This window comes from Lepidochelys kempii, chromosome 3 (assembly GCF_965140265.1).
Source record: "Lepidochelys kempii isolate rLepKem1 chromosome 3, rLepKem1.hap2, whole genome shotgun sequence".
In the NCBI taxonomy this organism is placed as follows: domain Eukaryota; kingdom Metazoa; phylum Chordata; order Testudines; family Cheloniidae; genus Lepidochelys; species Lepidochelys kempii.
The window spans coordinates 194,846,119-194,864,516 of NC_133258.1; the positions used below are offsets into that span (position 1 = coordinate 194,846,119).

At 42.9% G+C, this 18,398-nt stretch overlaps 1 protein-coding gene across 6 annotated transcripts in view; it reads left to right on the forward strand.

Moving 5' to 3' along the window:
• SERTAD2 (SERTA domain containing 2) overlaps positions 1-18,398 on the forward strand; it is a 183,153-nt gene that overhangs the window by 137,686 nt on the left and 27,069 nt on the right. The window contains exons 2-4 of one of the 6 annotated variants that reach the window (XM_073339480.1): positions 4,377-4,522; positions 6,950-7,148; positions 8,325-8,681. The exons of 4 other annotated variants lie outside the window; for them this stretch is intronic. The gene's annotated coding sequence lies outside the window, so the exon portion shown is untranslated. The remainder of the gene's footprint in view (positions 1-4,376; positions 4,523-6,949; positions 7,149-8,324; positions 8,682-18,398) is intronic. One more of the 6 variants, XM_073339483.1, reaches the window with a different exon arrangement.

Genomic DNA, 18,398 nt, shown 5'->3' on the forward strand with positions numbered 1-18,398 from the left:
TTACCAAAATCTTTCAAAATAGCCAGGAGTGAATTGGCTAATCAGAATCCATATTGAAAGCGGCAGATCAGCACTCTGGGAGCTTGGCTCTCCTTGGCCGAATCTGGGAGGGGAAAAAAGCATGCACAGCTCAGAACTATAAAACACTAGGCTACAATGTTCTCTGTTCAAGCTCAACTCCCATTCATGTTAATGGGTTATGCACGTGCATGGGGAGAAGAATGGACTCCATTGTGGTGCAATGTTTGTAGCGTTTGGTTCTCAGAGCTTTGGTGTTACTCGTTTTTAAAAAAATCTTTGCTGAAAGTTAGCGTGGCAACAGTTTTTTGTGAATGGGTTTGAAACTGCACGTGTGTTCTCTGTCGCACAAATGACTGAACTGATTTTTGGTGGTTTTGTCATGTGAAAAGTCTTTCGCGGCTTGGTTAGACCATGGTCAAGATACAGTGCAAAGTTTGGAGGTGGGGTTGTTATATCTCTACTGGGAAGAAACGATGATAGTGACGAAACAGGTTTGTTTGTTTTTTTTTCTCTGCTTCGGCTCTTCTTGTGGGCACAGGCTGATGAACCTGCCATCTTTAGCTAAGCCCTGAAGCATCTTTTCTCATGTTTCAGAGAAGCTGAGAACTGTAAACCCCATTATTAGGGAGACAGTGGGCTCACCGACGCTGACCCATTTTGTTAGCCTAACCAGGAGATATTTAACAGAGGCTCATTCTGAATTTTTTGGCTCTAACACTTGCTGGAGGGGAGAAGGGAAAATCCCCATGAATTAACATGATTTCCCCGGTGGATTTTCCTGCCACTGTATAGAATTACGAGTGCTATTTCTCAGATCACAGTGTAAACCTTTGCACGAGGAGGTCTGCCCCTTACCTTCTTGAGTAAATTAACTAAAACAGTCTGGGCTGACAACCTAATGCATGGCCACATGGGAGACCAACAGTTTCCCTACCTTTGGACAGGAAGAGCTGAAATAATGAGCAACTACGTTCTCTGAGGCTTGGGGCGGGAGGCCCAATTGGAGACACGTTGAGAGTGCATCCTAGTCCGTCTTGAATACTGCGTGCCGATGTGGTCGCCCCATCTCCAAAAAGGATATATTGGAATTGGAAAAGGTTCAGAAAAGGGCAACAAAAATTATTCGGGGTGTGGAACGGCTGCCATATGAGGAGAGATTAAGGAGACTGGGACTTTTCAGCTTGGAAAAGAGACAACCTAAGGCGGGATATTATAGCAGTCTATAAAATCATGACTGGTGTGGAGAAAGTAAATAAGGAAGTGTTTATTTACTCCTTCTCCTAACACAAGAACTAGGGGTCACCAAATGTAATTAATAGGCAGCAGGTTTAAAACAAACACAAGAAAGTTTTTTTTTTTCATACAACGCACTGTCAACCTCTGGAACTCCTTGCCAGAGGGTGTTGTGAAGGCCAGTACTGTAATGGGGTTCAAAAGGGAGCTAGATTGATTCATGGAAGATAGGTCCATCAATGGCTATTAGCCAGGATGGGTAAAAATGGTGTCCCTAGCCTCTGTTTGGTGTCCCAATCCTAGCTGGGATTGGGTGACAGGGCATGGATAACTTTATGATAACCTGTCTGTTCATTCCCTTTGGGGCACCTGCCATTGGCCACTGTCAGAGGACAGGATATTGGGCTTGATGGATCTTTGGTCTGACACAGTATGGCCGTTCTTATGTTCTTCAGTCACTTAATTTCTCTTTGCCTCAGTTCCCCATCTGTACAATGGGGTTAGTCCTTCCTTCCTTTCTCCTAGCCTTTGTCTTTTCTGTTTAGTTTGTAATCTCTGTCTCTTAGAGTAGGTCTACATTGCAACCAGAGGTGTGACTGAAGAAACAGGTAGACAACCCTGTACAAGTACGTCTTAAAATAGTGATGGGATGGGCATTGGCACTGGCTAGCAACAGGAGCGCATACCTGGTGTCCCCAGCTTGCCTGTACAACCCGTACCAGTGGATCTTTGCTGCCATTTGTAGCCATGCTGGTATGGCTATACCTATCCGTGCTGTGTTCACACTTTGGATTACAATTTAGACATATCCTGTCTGTACTGTGCCTTAACACAAGTCCCAGTTGTCTTGGGGCCTTTAGGTGTTAATGTCACGTCAAACAGCCATGTGGGACTGCAGTCAGCACCCTCCCAACTCATGACTTGGTTTTCCTCCAGCCCTCGTGTACAGCAGAACCTCAGAGTTACGAACACCTCGGGAATGGAGGTTGTTCGTAACTCTGAATAAAACATTATGGTGGTTCTTTCAAAAGTTTACAGCTAAACATTGACTTAATACAGCTTTGAAACTTTACTATGTAGAAGAAAAATGCTGCTTTCCCTTTATTTTGTTGTTAGTTTACATTTGACACAGTACTGTACTGTATTTGCATTTTGTTTTGTTCTCTGCTGCTGCCCAGTTGTGTACTTCCTGTTCCAGATGAGGTGTGCAGTTGACTGGTCAGTTCGTAACTCTGGTGCTCATAACTCTGAGGTTCTACTGTATAGCTAACACACATCCCAGTAGCTTCCTCACCGTGACCACTCACTCCTCAAGCTATGGCAACTCTTTCACTTGTTTGTGGGGATTTGTGAGCACTAGGAAAGGAGGAGGTAGGAACAAATGAACACAAGAAAATGCAGTGTATTTCTCAGACTGCCTAAGAGCTAAAGCTGGGTGAGCCCTGCAGAAAGCAGGTTCTTTGGTGGAATGAGGGAGAGTTAAAACCCAGTGGGAATGATTTGGCATTTGGGCCAATGCAGTATAACAAAATGTACCTTAAGAAAATAAAATCCAGAGTGGCTTTCACCACTTACGGGGCTTTGGTAAAAGCAGGCAGGGAGGGAAGGCAGCCAGACTGCTATCGTCCCTCTGACTGATTCGCGGTTTGATTTGAACTGAACTTGCTTGATGAGAAAGTGCTAACTTCTGGGCCAGTCACACCACTAGGGTGCAACTTTGCAGGCTGTGGATAACTCAGTTTGTCTTGAGCTTCATCCACTGGGTCTTGACATGTCAGCCAGCTTGTACACCCCAGCAGGCGTTGCACTCACGCCTGTCAATCATACATGCCCGGCAACAGCTAGGGATGTAGCAGAAAGCCGGCTGGCAAGCCAGGCAGGCAGAGCTGAATGACAGTTCAGTGAGCAAGGGAGGGCCCATGGGCAGGTAGGGAACTTAATCTCTGATCTGGCCTGCTGGTGTTGAGTCGGCTAGGATCATGAATGGGGAATCAGCAATATGACACTGGCTAGCTGGCTGGTTTTGTGGGTGATGGTGACAGACGGGCAGACACAGTGACCCTGTAAACGGAGGAACTTATCCATTCTCCTAGTTTGTTGTTGCTCTTTTCTACTCTAGATTTTACCTAGCTACTTCCATGGCTCCTAACATCATAGTATTTCACAACTGTCTCTCTCCTCCTATCTTCTGATGCTAATTTCCCTTCTTCCCAATTTCATAACATCTGGGGGTGGGAGAGAAGTCACGCAGCCCCTCTAGAGCAACGTTAAGGGAGGTAAGGTGACTCACTGTGTCTGGTCTCCTGCTGCTGCTGAAAGAAACACGACTGACCTTTTTATTTTTTTTTTATTTTTCAGTTGTAAACAAATAAATAAAAATGAGTGTTTATTCCCTCCATCTAGTTACAAGAAAAGGGTTGGAAATGTTAGCAAAGGGATGTAAACATTTTCTAAATCACGCACCATTTACATGCTGAAACATCACTGCTCTTTAATTTTAGAACGACATTGTAATGTATTTCTGTGACTGGGGTGTATTTTGAATGTCTGTGAGATAATGAGATTTGTCAAATAAAGAGCTTGTCTTTCATTTCTGTTCAAACTCGGCCTAATGTCTCCAATGAGTGGAGTTTCGCTCAGCCTTCAGTGATCTGTAAGCTGGATCACAAAACCACCACACGTAATTCATAATGGCTGGTAGCCGTTGGATGCCATGGAGACAAGAGGTCTACAATTGCACTGGTAGGGAGGTTGTACTAACTTTTGTGCCTAGTCAGAGCAGTCTGACCAGGGCAGAGTAGGAAAGCTTGTGGTCACTACAAGGTTATTGTGGGAAGCAGCTGATGTTGTGGCTGCCTTCATGAAACTTGGATTGTGACTTAAAAAAGAAAGAGAAATCTTTTCTAATACGAACAGTCCCTGAAAGACAAGGTCACAAAAATATGAAATGTGTAATAATTAAGATAAGTGCAGTTGCTACAATAATACTACACAATACAGTGACTATTTCAATTATTATCCTTATTATTTTTGACTCCCGTAAGATGTTAGAAAGCTTTCTAACATCTCTCTCTCTCTCTCTCTCTCTCTTTGTCATCCTGTTTTTTTTTCTAATTCATCAGTATCCTGCTGTATGCATCCTCCAAGCAGGTAGGAGGATGAGTCGGAGGTGGATGACTGTGTTTTGTTGGAGCTTCGCTTAATGCACGGTGGGGGCTGAGGAAAATGAAGCTAAATTACGCAGATACTGTAGGACGCCACATCACTTGTGAGCATGACTAGAACTGAAGATGAATCATGGCAGTTTTAGACATTGTGTGTGTGTCAGTGTATGTGGGCTGAAATATCACTGAAGTATAGTACTTGTTCAAAAGTCAGATAATCAACTGAAATAGTTATAGTATTTCAGCCAACAGCTGAGAGCTTATAAACTTTGTGCATTTGCTGCTGGATACTTATTTGTTTAGCTTTTCTTCCTTTTGAAAGTGCTAAAGTCAGGTCCGATCACTACAGCAGTGACCACCACGGCTTCTTGATAGTTGCAAAGACCATGGTATCAACACTTTGTACACCTTTTTTCAGGGTTCGTAACACAGCCACAAAATTTCATCCCAGGCTAAATCTCTACATACAGAATTTTCAGCCTAAGAGCCAATTTCTGTTTACAAAATAAAATTGGTTTGACCTTTTCTGTAAATTTTTAAAGAAGGCGGGGGGGTGGGGGAAGAAAAGTGAGCTTACCCATTCAGACTGACTTCTCGCAGTTGTATGACTCAAACCAGGCTTTGAGTTCTAAAAACAAATTTGTTTTGGGATTAAGTTAAAATGTGGTATAATCGCACTGGCATTTTGAAGTAAAAATGCTTGAGATATATAACCCTAAAACGTGGTTTCTAAATACGTACAATATTTACAAATTGTAACAATGTCCTAAAGATGCCTAAACATATGATAGCTAGTAAATAATATGCATTTTAAAACTACCTACATGTTGGCAAAATTGCTCTGGGGGGACAAGTGGGTCAATCATCCATATATTTGTATGTCTCACAGTATGCATGGTTATACATGGGGACCGATGCTGTAACCTTCACTCACCTAAGTAATCCTTATTCCCACGAGTAGACCCAGTGAAGTAAATGGTACTATTTGATCAGTGAGGATTACATTGCAGGATTGGGTCCTTAATCTTTTGACTTGATTCTGCCATTTGGTGAGAAATCAAATGGTTTGTTTTTTTTTATGGAGCAAAATACTACTGTACTTGAGTAAAGGTGGTAGATTTGGGTCCTAAGTCCATAACAAATACATAAAATAATTCCAAGTGTCCTCTAAGTTCCAAAATATAGTCCATCAATGCAACGCCTGTTCAGCTCTGCCAGTCCTGGGGCTCTTCTTCAGTCCCAGCCCGCTGTTTAAGGACTTCTAGCTGGAGTCTGTCCCTCCTCTTCTCAGCAAAAACTCCCCAGTATTCCCACCTGGAATCCTTTCTTCTCCAGGAAAGGATCTAACAACCTCCTGGTGCCCATTGCTCTCCAGCTTTGAGAAGTGAACAGTCAAAACCCTCTACTGTTCTGGCCCTCAGCCTTCTTCAGCTGTCTGGCTCTGGCTTCCAGGCTCAAGCCCTTCTCCCAGTCAGGGTCACTTGCAGGAGCCTCCTGCTCTCTGCCACAGCTTCCTCTCCCTTTCACTGTAGCTTCCTTCCGCTCTTATAGGACCCCGGTCCTTTAAAACAATATTATTTAAAAGCAAATGTGTTTTTAAAAGAAAACAAAACCCTAGGTTTCCCTTTTAAAGTATAAATAAGCTGTCTGGAACGTTAAGGGGCCAGCAAGTAGTGCCTGCCATTTTTAGGAGACAGCCTTTTTGATTGACATCATAACTACTTATGTTAGGAATACAGTACTTGCACTTCTTGAATCTCAACATATCAGGTGAGAGAGAGTTTCCTTCTGGGGGAGCTACCGGCATGTGGGACGTTTCTGAGCACTGACCGGGGGGTAGGGGAGGGTGTACTTGAAGATGTGCCTTGCTTCTACTGTTATCACAGGCCACACTAAAGCTGTTAATGTGGCACAGGTGGGCAGGAGCAGTTCCTTCTTAAAGGACCCAGTCCATCTTGTGACAGCATGATAATCCACCTTTTAGGTAAAGAGCCTTATTTTTCTTAAAGAAAATTTTAGTTTAAAATCTCCTCCTGACAGAGAAGATTGTACCTTCTTTTTTGAGGCTGGGAACAGGAAACTTCCACTAACTAAGAGCACAGGGATGTGTACTCAAACCCCACTACCCCAAATCCTAGTACATTTTGCAGCCAGGATGTTAACAGGAACAGAGTAAGTAAATGAAAATTGAAAGACTTCGAAAAACACAGATTATTGACCCAGGTCTCCTTAATGGCTTTGTTATGTGAATATGGAGATAGTTATTTCTGAATGCGTATGATTTGTATAAATTTTCTAGATGCAGTTGGCTAGATGTCAGTACCTCTGCTAGTGCGGGATTTTGGCTGTAGAGTTGTCGTTGCTCTCATTAAAGTTAGTGCTAACTTTTGCTACGTATATTCCTCTTCGTTTTCTCACCCCATCAGTGTGCACAGGAAGGGAAATTTCCTACTTGTAAGTTGGATTTTCTTATTTCATTATATTGGAGCTCTGAGGGTCCTTCCTCATTTTGCTCCCATTCTGTACCCCAGCATATTTTTAGGGTTTGCATCCTGGTCATCCTTCTGGCTGAAGACTTCTGCAAGATTGGGTTCCTTCCAGAGCCCATTAATGCTGCTTGTTACTGTGGGGCAACACAAGGCACTCCCTTTCTGGAGTCCTTCCTGAAGAGACTGAGCACTGGATCTACCACAAATCCAGCCCCAGCCAGCTTTGGAAACAACAAACCAGGTCTTCCACATAGCAATGTAGAGAACTATTTCTGTTCCACAGTTGGCCAGGCTGAGCTGGACTTCTTTGAGTTAGGGCTTGTGTACATGAACATTTAGTTTGTGGCAAACTGGAGTGTAAATCTACTCTGCGCTGACGGTCCTTGTGGACCCTGTTGCTGCACACTAACAGTTTCTTAATGCACTTTGATTTAGTCACATTTCAAAGTGGGACTAAATCAAAGCACACAAAGGAACTGTAAGTGCATGTCAATAGGGTCTATGCTGAAAGGTAGTGGGCTAGTTCAGCGTAGACCCCAGCTTGCCATGAATTAAATGCTCGTGTAGGGAAGCCCTCAGTCACCCTTCCAGAATTCTTCCATTTCAACTGACTCATGCAGATGGGATAGCTCTTCTCTGCATTTTTCTACAGAAACATTGAACTGGAGGCTCGACAGAATGGGGAACCTCGAGAAGTTGTCAGAGTGAAAATCTTCCCCTCCTGTCAATCTGTCTAATTTGTAGAATGAAGGCCAGAGTAGTTGATCAATCTGGACTGGTTAATCTGAATTACAGAAATGTGCTGTAAAAAGAATCAGTATGAATGTTTCCTTTCCCCCCCAGAATATGTAGACTCAGATTTGTATTGTTTCTTGTGCTACTTGAAGGGCCAGATCCTGGTAACATGTAGTCTCATTGAAGGGAACATAGCTTGGTGAAGAAGCAAGCAACTAAGAGCGTTTCCAGGGTCAGACCAATATCTAGAATGATCTATTTCTAAATTAGATGTTAAAGACCTAAACTGTTAAAATTGGCTGGTGACTTGTGGTGTTCTGATTTTCAGACAGCAGGTGCCCCACACTTTCTGAAAGTCAGGCACTTGTAAAATGTCTCTGACTGAGAACAAGTCCATTTTGAAAACCTTGTTCAGGAAACTTTTTTAGTAAGAACATGTTCTGAAAAGTAAAGATTTTAGACGTACTGTGCATGAAACAAAAGGCTGTTGTGAGCTGTGTACAAGAGTTGGTGAGAGTTTGTATTCTGCCCTTTTTTCTGTGGGAGTTATTTCCTGTTGTTGACTAGAATTCTTTATTTAGAACCACCTAGCTACTGAATGACTGCAAGCTAGCAAGAAATTGTGTGATTAAAACTTTTTAAGGCTTATTTCAAAAAGGTCTCCCTGTTTCAATTTACTTAGGGTGAAGATTCACTCAGCAAAGTGGAAGACAACTCACATTCCCAAAGTTCAAGACAACAAATGCGTTTTTTTCTCCCTCCAAAAGAGACTGCTAACAAAAAGCAAGAAAAATGTGTTGGAGTTTTAGAGGTGTTCACCTGAACATCATGGGGGAAACAATATTATTTAAAAGCAAATGTGTTTTTAAAAGAAAACAAAACCCTAGGTTTCCCTTTTAAAGTATAAATAAGCTGTCTGGAACATTAAGGGGCCAGCAAGTAGTGCCTGCCATTTTTAGGAGACAGCCTTTTTGATTGACACCATAACTACTTATGTTAGGAATACAGTACTTGCACTTCTTGAATCTCAACATATCAGGTGAGAGAGAGTTTCCGTCTGGGGGAGCTACCGGCATGTGGGACGTTTCTGAGCACTGACCGGGGGGCGGGGGAGGGTGTACTTGAAGATGTGCCTTGCTTCTACTGTTATCACTGTGACCTTGGCTAAACGTTAGAGTAAAGGGAGTTTGCAGAAGAGAACATCAACAAATATTTAAACTAAAGGCTAACAGAAATCCTTTTAAAATCCAGAGCCATGTGGGGAAATCTGCATGTGGAACTCATTGCCACAGTTTTAGCAGTACTCAAGAAATGATGAGATACTTCTATGAATGATTTAGAACATCCACTGTTACATTAGATAGGTTAATAAAAGGATATAGTCAGTCATGCTTCAGCACAGAAACCAACCACTAACTGACAGGGTGTTAGAAGAAACTTCCCCTGCAGGCATGTTATTCTATAATTGTTCATTACAGGGATTTTAGCACTTTACAGTGAAGCATCTGATGCTGGCCACTGTCAAGGATTGGCTGTTGGACTAGATGGAGTATGGGCCTTATGGCAATTCCTGTGTTTGCATTAAGAAATGTGCTTAGACAGAAACTGGCTTATAAAGTTATTCCACCAAATACAATTCATCTGTTCATGAAAGAGAGAAGATCTCTGGGCCTGGCCTCCTCTTTGCGCTGAAATATCCATAGTAGAAGGAAAAGCCGGGGGGGAAACTCTGGTTTGCCTAATGGAATTTCCTTCCCAGTCTCCTTTCTCAGGAGCGCAGCTGGGAAGCCCCACCGAGCCTACCCAGGCTGCATACTGGCAGGTAGCAGGGTTGTGACTCCTTCGTGTTTTCTGGGCTGACTCCTTTTGTCTGGCATAATGGCTCTGCCTTGTCATTGGCTCCCTCCCCACACCAATGTCCTGTATTGCCTCTCCTTTCCCTGCTCCCATGTGGTTAGAAAGCGCAGAAGCGGGAGTTAATGCTACTTGAAGGCTGTATAGCTTTCAGCTCACTCAGAGAACGCCACCAGGTTCAGGGAGGAGCATGCCGCATACAGCAGCTGCTTCCCCAGCTCCATGCCATCCTGCCTCAGTAATATCCCCTTTCCTTCCTCAGAATCCCTAGTCACAGGCTATGACAGCAGCGGGGTGGGGATAAACGGAGCACAGCTGCCTCTCCCCACTTCCACACCCCCTACCAGATTCTGGTGGCTTTAGCTTCCCTCTGCTAGCACAGGTGGAAAGAGTGGGAGTACATGGCCCTTTGTGTTAAGTTTCGGAGTCTCTACTGCTTGTGATGGACATTGATTCTTGAGTCTGTCCGCAAGGCTATTACATTTTACCTCTAAATTAGAAATACTGATTTGTAGAGCCTTCAGTCTTCCATTCTCCTGTTGTTGTCCTACAGATGGAGAACTGCCCTCTTGTTCACTTTGTGCTTGAAGTGGGAAAGAATTAGAAATTATGAAAAGGGAAATATATGAATTTTATTATATATGTAGTCCTTTTTATTTAATTATTTAGACAGTAATGTGTTAGTGACCATTACAATGATGATTTCAGGTGGTGCTGGGTGTGCAAATGTCCCTTCCACAGACTAGTAGCTATTTACCTGCATATACAGTACTGGATTTTGCTGACTCTTCTTCTCACTAACACAGCTAAATCTAATGAGGCCAAGTGAGTCATTACTGTAGTTGTAGTCAGTAAAGAATCGGACATGATGCTTTGTTTGCTTATATGGCTTTCAAAGATTGTACTTTTTTTTTTTTTTTAAAAAGGGAGGGAAAGTGAAACACTTAGAAATGTAATTTAATGCATTGGTTCAATGAGTTTAGGCTCCGTCTGCCGTGTAGTTGTTTGTAACGGAACAGAACAGCAGTGGGAGTTTATGCTACATCTGATGTTCTCGTGCTAGTTGCTGTCAGACACTTTTTCCTCTAAATTTGGTGGTGCAGATTCAACTTCTGGTTTTTTTTGTTTTGTTTTTGTAAGGGGAAGCTGTGTAGAGCAGGGTTTTTCAACCTGTGGGTTGGGGACCCAAAATTGGGTCGACAGAATGTTTCAAAGGGTCTTGTGACAACTCCTGTCCCACGGGGCTAGCTGGGCTTGCCTCCCTACTCCAAGCATTGCAACCCCTGGGGTCCCAGTGGCACTCAGGTTCTGCCCAGCCATCATGAGGATGGGAGTTCCAGGTAGGCTAAATCTGAGTGAGTAGCATGGCAACCCCATGAGCCAGGTCACAATTCCCCTCACACAGATTTGGTCCAGTCAAAGGGGCGGGGCCAAATTTAAGCAGCGCTGTGCAACTCTAGAGGTTGCAACACCCAGAGTGGAGAGCCGAGCCAAGCCCAGCCAGCCCCACAGCACAGGAGCTGCCCCTGTGGGGTGAGCGCTGGGCAGCACCCAACCCCTCCTCCCTCCCCCAGGGTGGGCAGGATCCTACCATAACCTCACCCCAGACTATTTACTGGGTTGCAAGAGGCCATAAACATTTACAGGTGGGTCCTGAGCCCAAAAATATTGAGAACCACTCGTGTAGATCATTCACTGTTTGATCAGACCCTCTCATGTTTGCATGATACAGTTTTTTCTTTTTCTTTTTGCACTTTTTTTGTGGTGGTGGGAGGCAGGTTATATCATTACACATTTGGGTTATTAATAAAATGCCTAAGTATCAGTCAGTTGGCACCTCCTTGAATCTGTACTCCCTGTGATGTTTCCTAAAGTTTTTAATGGGGTGCCAAACTTCAGAAATGCTATGAAAGCTTAGCTTGATGTACCATTCATGTTTTTTTTATAAGCCAAAGTACGTAGAAATATACTCATCCATTTTGATGTGTACATGCATATGCATATACATGTTTACATGTAAACTAGACTGAAATTTATTCTTCGGCACAAGCACGTTCGTAGCAAATATAAACAAGAGCATGTTGGAACTCTGACAGTATGGGTTTAAATGAGTTTTTCAATCCATAGCAGCATCTAGGCTTTATCCTTATTATGACTGAAATTGCACAAGCAACAGTCACTGCTATCAATAAATGTGAGCCAGAGCATTTCCCTCTGTGAGCCATGCTAGCCAAATCCTGCTTGTGATTACCTATCTGGTCCTATTCATGCTAAAAAATTTATGATATTCAAGCCCTATTTCATGATAATGACCCAAATATGTTATAATATGTGTGGCCTTGCCTGTGTAGAAAGAACCAAACTGTATATGTTAAGGATCTGTGTTGGGTGCATCTACACTAGTAAATGTGTCTCTGTATTACATCACTGTGGAAATGACTTTATTACAAGCATTCTTACTACACATTTTTTTTTTTGCATCTGCAGAGCTTGCTGTTCACTAAGTTATTGAAGTTTAGTCTAATTTTGATTATGAACCAGAAGTGAATAATGCATCAACAAAACTGAGTGTGGTTGCCTTTTTTACTTACAGTGTGTTAGCCCAACAGTGTCTGTAATCAGCAGTACTATTCACGCATGGGGGCATGCTCGGAACTAGAATTAGTGGCCCAACTCTGCTGGCTTTCATGGAGTTCAATCTCTTTATGGTTAATTTGCCCCACAGACTGATTGCTTCCTCTGGTGTTTTCCCACCATTTCTGTATTTTTATTTAGAGGTGTATTCCTTTGTTTTACATTGACCCATCTAAGGACTCCTTCTGTATTGCTATTTTTCCATTTCTTTAAAAAAGTGTCTTAAAAAACATAACTTGTGTTTTCAATCTTGTCCAAAAATTGAGAACTGAGGGGGAAAAAATTCCTTATAGCACCAAATACTGTTTGAATTCAGTTCACTACAAAATCATTCAGTGAGAATGCTGTTAACGACTAGACTTGTAACTAGAATTACCTGATGAAATCTCCCAAAATACTAGTATCCAATACATTTTTAAAATAGGTAGAGGATCATCACACTAGAAATGTAATAAACTTTTTTTATTGATTCTTTTTGAAAAAGTAAAAGATGTTGATGTTCAAGTTAATATTGCAGCCTCAATAATGCTGTTGTTTCCTAAACAGCATGCATCTTGGTATTCAAATGTTATCGATCAGTTAATAATAGTCTAATGAATTACTTCAAGAAGAACCAAAAATCTGCAGCTATAAACACCATAATACCTGGATTCTGAGTAAGGATACCAGTGACAGGCTTGCTGCAGCAATCCTTACTCCGGTGAGTTTTGCCTAAGTAAGGAGTTCAAAGGTGAGCCTTTTAATGGTAACATTATGCTAATACTTCAATATCAAATATTTGGAAGTGTAAAAGAGCCTGATCTATCCTGTGGATGTTTTTACCAATCAAAGCAACAGCGTGAGGCTATGCTTGGACTCAGTTGTAGTAAACACAATGCAGGCTATCCTCATGTGGTATTCGTGTTCATGTTTTAGTAGACTTGTTCTTATGCCCTGCATCCAGACTAGGTCTCATTCAGTCAGGTTAGCAGCAATGCCTTCTGGGAAAACCATTGCTCACACCATTCCAAACTGTGGTGCACTGTGGCTGATTATTAGCTGCCCTCTGGGAGCACTTGTGCAAGCCCAGGAGGATTATGGTCAAACTTCCAGAATTCCTTCATGATCTAGAAGCCTCCATTGACTTATTTCCCTGTTCAGCAACACCTGGCTCAGTCCCCAGCTGTTTCTACGCTAACCAACGTGATCTAGGCCAGGGGTGGGCAAACTTTTAGGCCCGGGCTTTAGAAATAGTATGGTGGGCTATGAATACTCACAAAATTGGGATTGGGGTGCAGGCTCTGGCTGGGGGTGCGGGCTCCGCGGTGGGACCAGAAATGAGGAGTTCAGGGTGTGGGAGGGTGCTCCGGGCTGGGACCAAGGGGTTCGGAGGGCGGGAGGGGATCAGGGTTGGGGCAGGGAGTTGGAGCATGTGGGGGTGGCTCAAGGGTTCATCCTCTAGGCAGCGCTTACCTCAAGCAGCTCCCAGAAGCAGTGGCATGTTCCCTCTCCAGGAACTACACAGAGGCACAGCCAGGCGGCACTCCTGCGTGCTGCCCTGTCCGCAGGTGCCACCCCTGCAGCTCCCACTGGCTGCAGTTCCTGGCCAATGGGAGCTGTGGGGGCGGTGCTTGGGGTGGGGACAGCTGTGGAGCAGAACCCCCTGGCTACTCCTATGCGTAGGAGGCAGAGGGAGGACATGCTGATTTTTCCAGGAGCTGTGCAGAGCGGCTCCCGATCCTGCTCCTCGGCTGGAGTGCCGGAGCAGGGCAAGCCCCAGAGCCTGCTCTCCACAGGGAGCTTGAGGGCCGGATTAAAATGGCTGGTGGGCCAGATGCGGCCCGTAGGCCGTAGTTTGCCCACCCCTGATCTAGGCGAACCTCTTGTAGGTGTTGTGGAGAATGAGGGAGTTCTGTGTAGTGTTTTTCACAAATCTCATTTACCCCTTAGATTATCTATTTGATATCAACCTGCTTGAATGGCAGGAGTTAAATCAAAGGAGGCTGTAAAGGGGGAAACCAATCCACAGGAAATGAAACAATGACAAAGATAAAAAGCTCTTTGAGGAAACAATGGGGGGTGGGGGAGCTATCAGTTGGGGAATACCCCAGCCGGCTCCATCCAGACTAGAGTGGCTGGCTCCTTCCAGCATCTTTGAGGTTTAGGATCCCATTTGATCTTAGGCTCAGCCTTGGAAAGAGGGGTTGAGTGAGTGGCCGAAGGCTACCCAGGGAATGTCGGTGAAAGCTGACCGACTCACAGAGACGGGGAGCTTGCTGCAGTAGGATAGGCTGCTTCTCCCTGCTAGAGACAAAGTTTAACTGGGCTGAGGGAAACTTGCAGCAATTGGCAAGGACAGTCGAAGGTATAACTTAAGACCCGTGTGTGGGCCTCTTATTGTTTTTCCCCTTTGCTCTATATGTTTTGAGGAATAAAGAAGGCTTTGTTCTGAAGACACCGTGTCTGTCTGTGTCACTGCAAACTTAGACTGTCACACGCTCCTGAAAGGAAAGTATTACAGGTGCCAAAACCAGGTTGAGCCTGTGTTGTTATCGTGGTTCAGAACCGAGGGGCTGACATCCAGAGTGGTTATGCTGCATGGCTCCCCTCTGAGTGAGGTGCAGGAATGTAGTGTAGTCCCTTAAGCAACGTACTTCAGAGGGACGGAAAGGGTTCTAAGGTGGAGTTCACGGTAGAGCCATAATAGCGGGATCTGGTCAGTTTGGTGATCTTGGGGCAGTGGAGTTTTGTTACAGAGAAGCCACATTCACAGTGTGGGACAGCCAATGGTAGGCTAATCTGATAAACGTAGTGTAACCTTTGCACACACTGGCAGTGACGTATTGACCTGACATAGTGGAGCCTAAAGGCTTGTCTACACTATCCACTGGATCGGTGGGCAGCGATTGATCCAGCGGGGGTCAATTTATTGTGTCTCTAGTATAGACACGATAAATGGCCCGCTGAGTGCTCTCCCGTCGACTCCGGTACTCCACCAGAACGAGGAGCGCAAGCGGAGTCGACGGGAGAGAGTCTCCTGTCAACACACCGCAGCTAAGACACCGCGGTAAGTAGATCTAAGTATGTCGACTATTCAGCTATTCACGTAGCTGAAGTTGCGTATTTTAGATTGACCCCATGCGGTAGCGTAAACAAGCCCTCAGTTGTGCTGAAGCTCCTAGGCTATATAGCATGTGTGACTACACTCAGTTGGGGGACTCTTGGGCACAGATGCAGGGTGTACTAAATTCCCACTGGATGCAACAATTGTGTTACAACATGACCAAAAAACCACTCATCAAGAAAAGTTCAGTGGGGTCACTCACTGTAATAAGCAGAAGGGATCTGATTTTTCTTCAGACTGGTGTACATTGGGAGCAACTCCATTGAAGTCAGTAGCATTATACCAATTTAAAAGTGATATGAAACGGACTCTGGCCCCATGCCATGCAATATATAACCGCAAGACTGGACCCTTAGATATCAGAACCAAACTCAACTGCTTCTTTAGCAAATGTTTGTAGTAGCAAACTCACTGGCATGCAGACGCTGTAAGTTAATTGTAAACTTTTGAATTCCAAGGTACAACAGCCTCTGTGGCCTGAATGTATCATATAGGCAACACACTCGGCGCCAGATTCTACTCTTAATTACACCAGTGTAAATCTGGAGTAACTCTGTTGAAAGTAATGGAATCACTCCAGATTTCCACTGGTCTAACTAAGAGAAGATTTGGGCTCAGTGGAATTACTCCAAAATGACGGCCTAACACATCAGAATCTGGCCTCCCCATTTATAGAGGAGTTAATCACCTAGTGAATTAGTAGCTGTTGTAGCACCCAGTATGTGCCTTGACGTTTTATGAAAGATATTGGAGAAAATCTATTCATAATACTGTTTGAAATGTTAAATCTAACAATTATTGTAGGCCAAATCTGCTCATACTTTCTCTGGTGTAAATCCACTGAAATCAAAGGGTTACTCAGGATGTTCACTGACGCAACCGAGAGCAAAATCTGGCCATAAAATTTAGTAGATGTAGCATGTGAAAATTATTTTAAAATATACATAAAAATCTTTAGTGGCTTATGAGAATGCTGAAACCTGCCGAAGTCTTTGCTATATCACAGTTCAGTTCAGCAATAACATTAAGTTACTTTTTTTTTGCCTTCAAGAAAAGATTTGCTTCCTTCAGGCAGACAGAAGGTTATCTTATCTGCTGGATAGTATCCAGCCATCAGAAAGACTTCTATTAATTTTTGCCTGCTTCCGATCAATTAATGAGCCACTTATCAAAATTCAATAAATGGTTCATGAATTGCTTTGCAAATCTGGTTGAGTGCTACCTTTGTATCCCAACAGGAGATCATAGGTATTATTTCATTTGCTTTCCTCAAAATGAGAGGCTGATTGTGAGGGAGGAATGGGAAAGAACACTAAGATATGAGGAGGCCTCCAAAATACACAGCTCTGGTGGAAATGGACAAGCACCAATGCTTCAGGTCTAATATTTTTGTAATGGTGTATGCCATAGCCATGTGAAGTGGAGTACCATCTAAAAGACTAGAAACTTAAAATATAAATTACCTGTCTTTTTAAATTATAATTTAAAAATTTGTAAAATCATCAGTGGTTTCTTATTGTTTTGGTAATTTTCATTTTAAAATGTTTTGATTTTGTGGATTTTATGTGCATGCAGCTTCCAGTTAAATTCAACTTTTTTCAAAAGTATGCTTTTTTTTCCTCAGTGCTCTGGTTGAAAATTGCAACAAGACCATAAAATGGATTGATTGCAAATCATTACAGAACATTTTGAACATAATACGTAAACTTGTCTTGATATTAATGACTGATAATCTCCTTTATGTTAGGTCTTCAAGCTTTATTGTCCCAAAGTACTGGTTTAGTGGACCAGAATGATCTGAGATGCTTTTGGGGTTGCAGCCAAAATGTTAAGGTGTTTGTATTGCCTTTTATAATAGTGTCTAGAAATACATTTTAAAACGTAATCATTTAGTAACTTTTATAACAGTCTTTCTTTTCAGATAACACATGGTTCAAAGCTTTCCCCCCCCCTCAAGTCTTTACGCATTTGAACACACCCATTTGGCCTAATATTGTGCATGGGCATATATCTGTAAAGCCGAATTTAGAATCTAGGATTCTATAGAGGGGAGAAAAATCACTGTTGTGATTTTTTTTTTTTTTACAACAGAAAAATCATTTCCCAGGTTAAAAAAAAAAAATATTTCCAAGATGAGAGAGAACAAGTGTGCACAGTTTTCTCTGCTAATTTAAGTAAGTCTCTATTAGTTTGTTTGTTTTTTTAAACTACGTAACCTTTTTTGGAAAGGTGAGGTGTTGAAGGGTGGGCACTGAGAGGAAGTTTGTGAACTAAGAATTTAATAATAATCCAAGCACTGCCATTGAGTTGCTGTGTTGTCTTGTTCATATGATTTAATTTCTCTGTATCTGTTTCCCCTTCTGTAAAATGGGTGTAATACATAATTAACTGCACAGGACTTCATTAGTTGGTGTTTGTACAGTGCACTGATCAAGGGGTAGTAACGTTAGTTAATATTATCACTATTTTTCTGTTCATAGAGGGGGATGCGTGTACCATGTTTTTCTGTTTGTAGTTTTAGAAGCTACAATACAAAACTTTGAAAAACCAAGACACGTTCTTAACTCTGAAATAGAAAAGATAAGGATCTAGGCCAGTGGTTCTCAATAGGGTACCCCTGGGGACGCGCAGAAGTCTTCCGGGAGTACATCAACTCATTTAGATATTTGCCTAGTTTTACAACAGGCTACATAAAAAGCACTAGCAAAGTCCGTACAAACTAAAATTTCATACAGATGCTGACTTGTTTATACTGCTCTATACACTTACTATATGCAGAACTAGAAATACACTATTTATCTCACTTGGTTTATTTTATAATTATGTGGTAAAAATGAGACACGCAGTTTTTCAGTGTAATTTGCTGTGACACTTTTTTGTATTTTGATGTCTGATTTTGTAAGCAAGTAGTTTAAGTGAGATGAAACTGGGGGGAGGGAGTGGGGTGGTATACAATACAAATCAGCCTCCTAAGCGGCATACAGTAGTCCAGAAAAGTTGAGGACGACTGGGCTAGGCCAGTGCTTCCTTTTGCAGCCCCCAGCCAGGCTCCATGAAGGCTTTGACTGGGGGGTGGTGGGTGTATCATCAGGACATTGCTGACACGTTTCTAGAGAGCTCTGAGGGTGCAAAGAACATTTCCACAAGCAGAAGGTCGCTTACAAG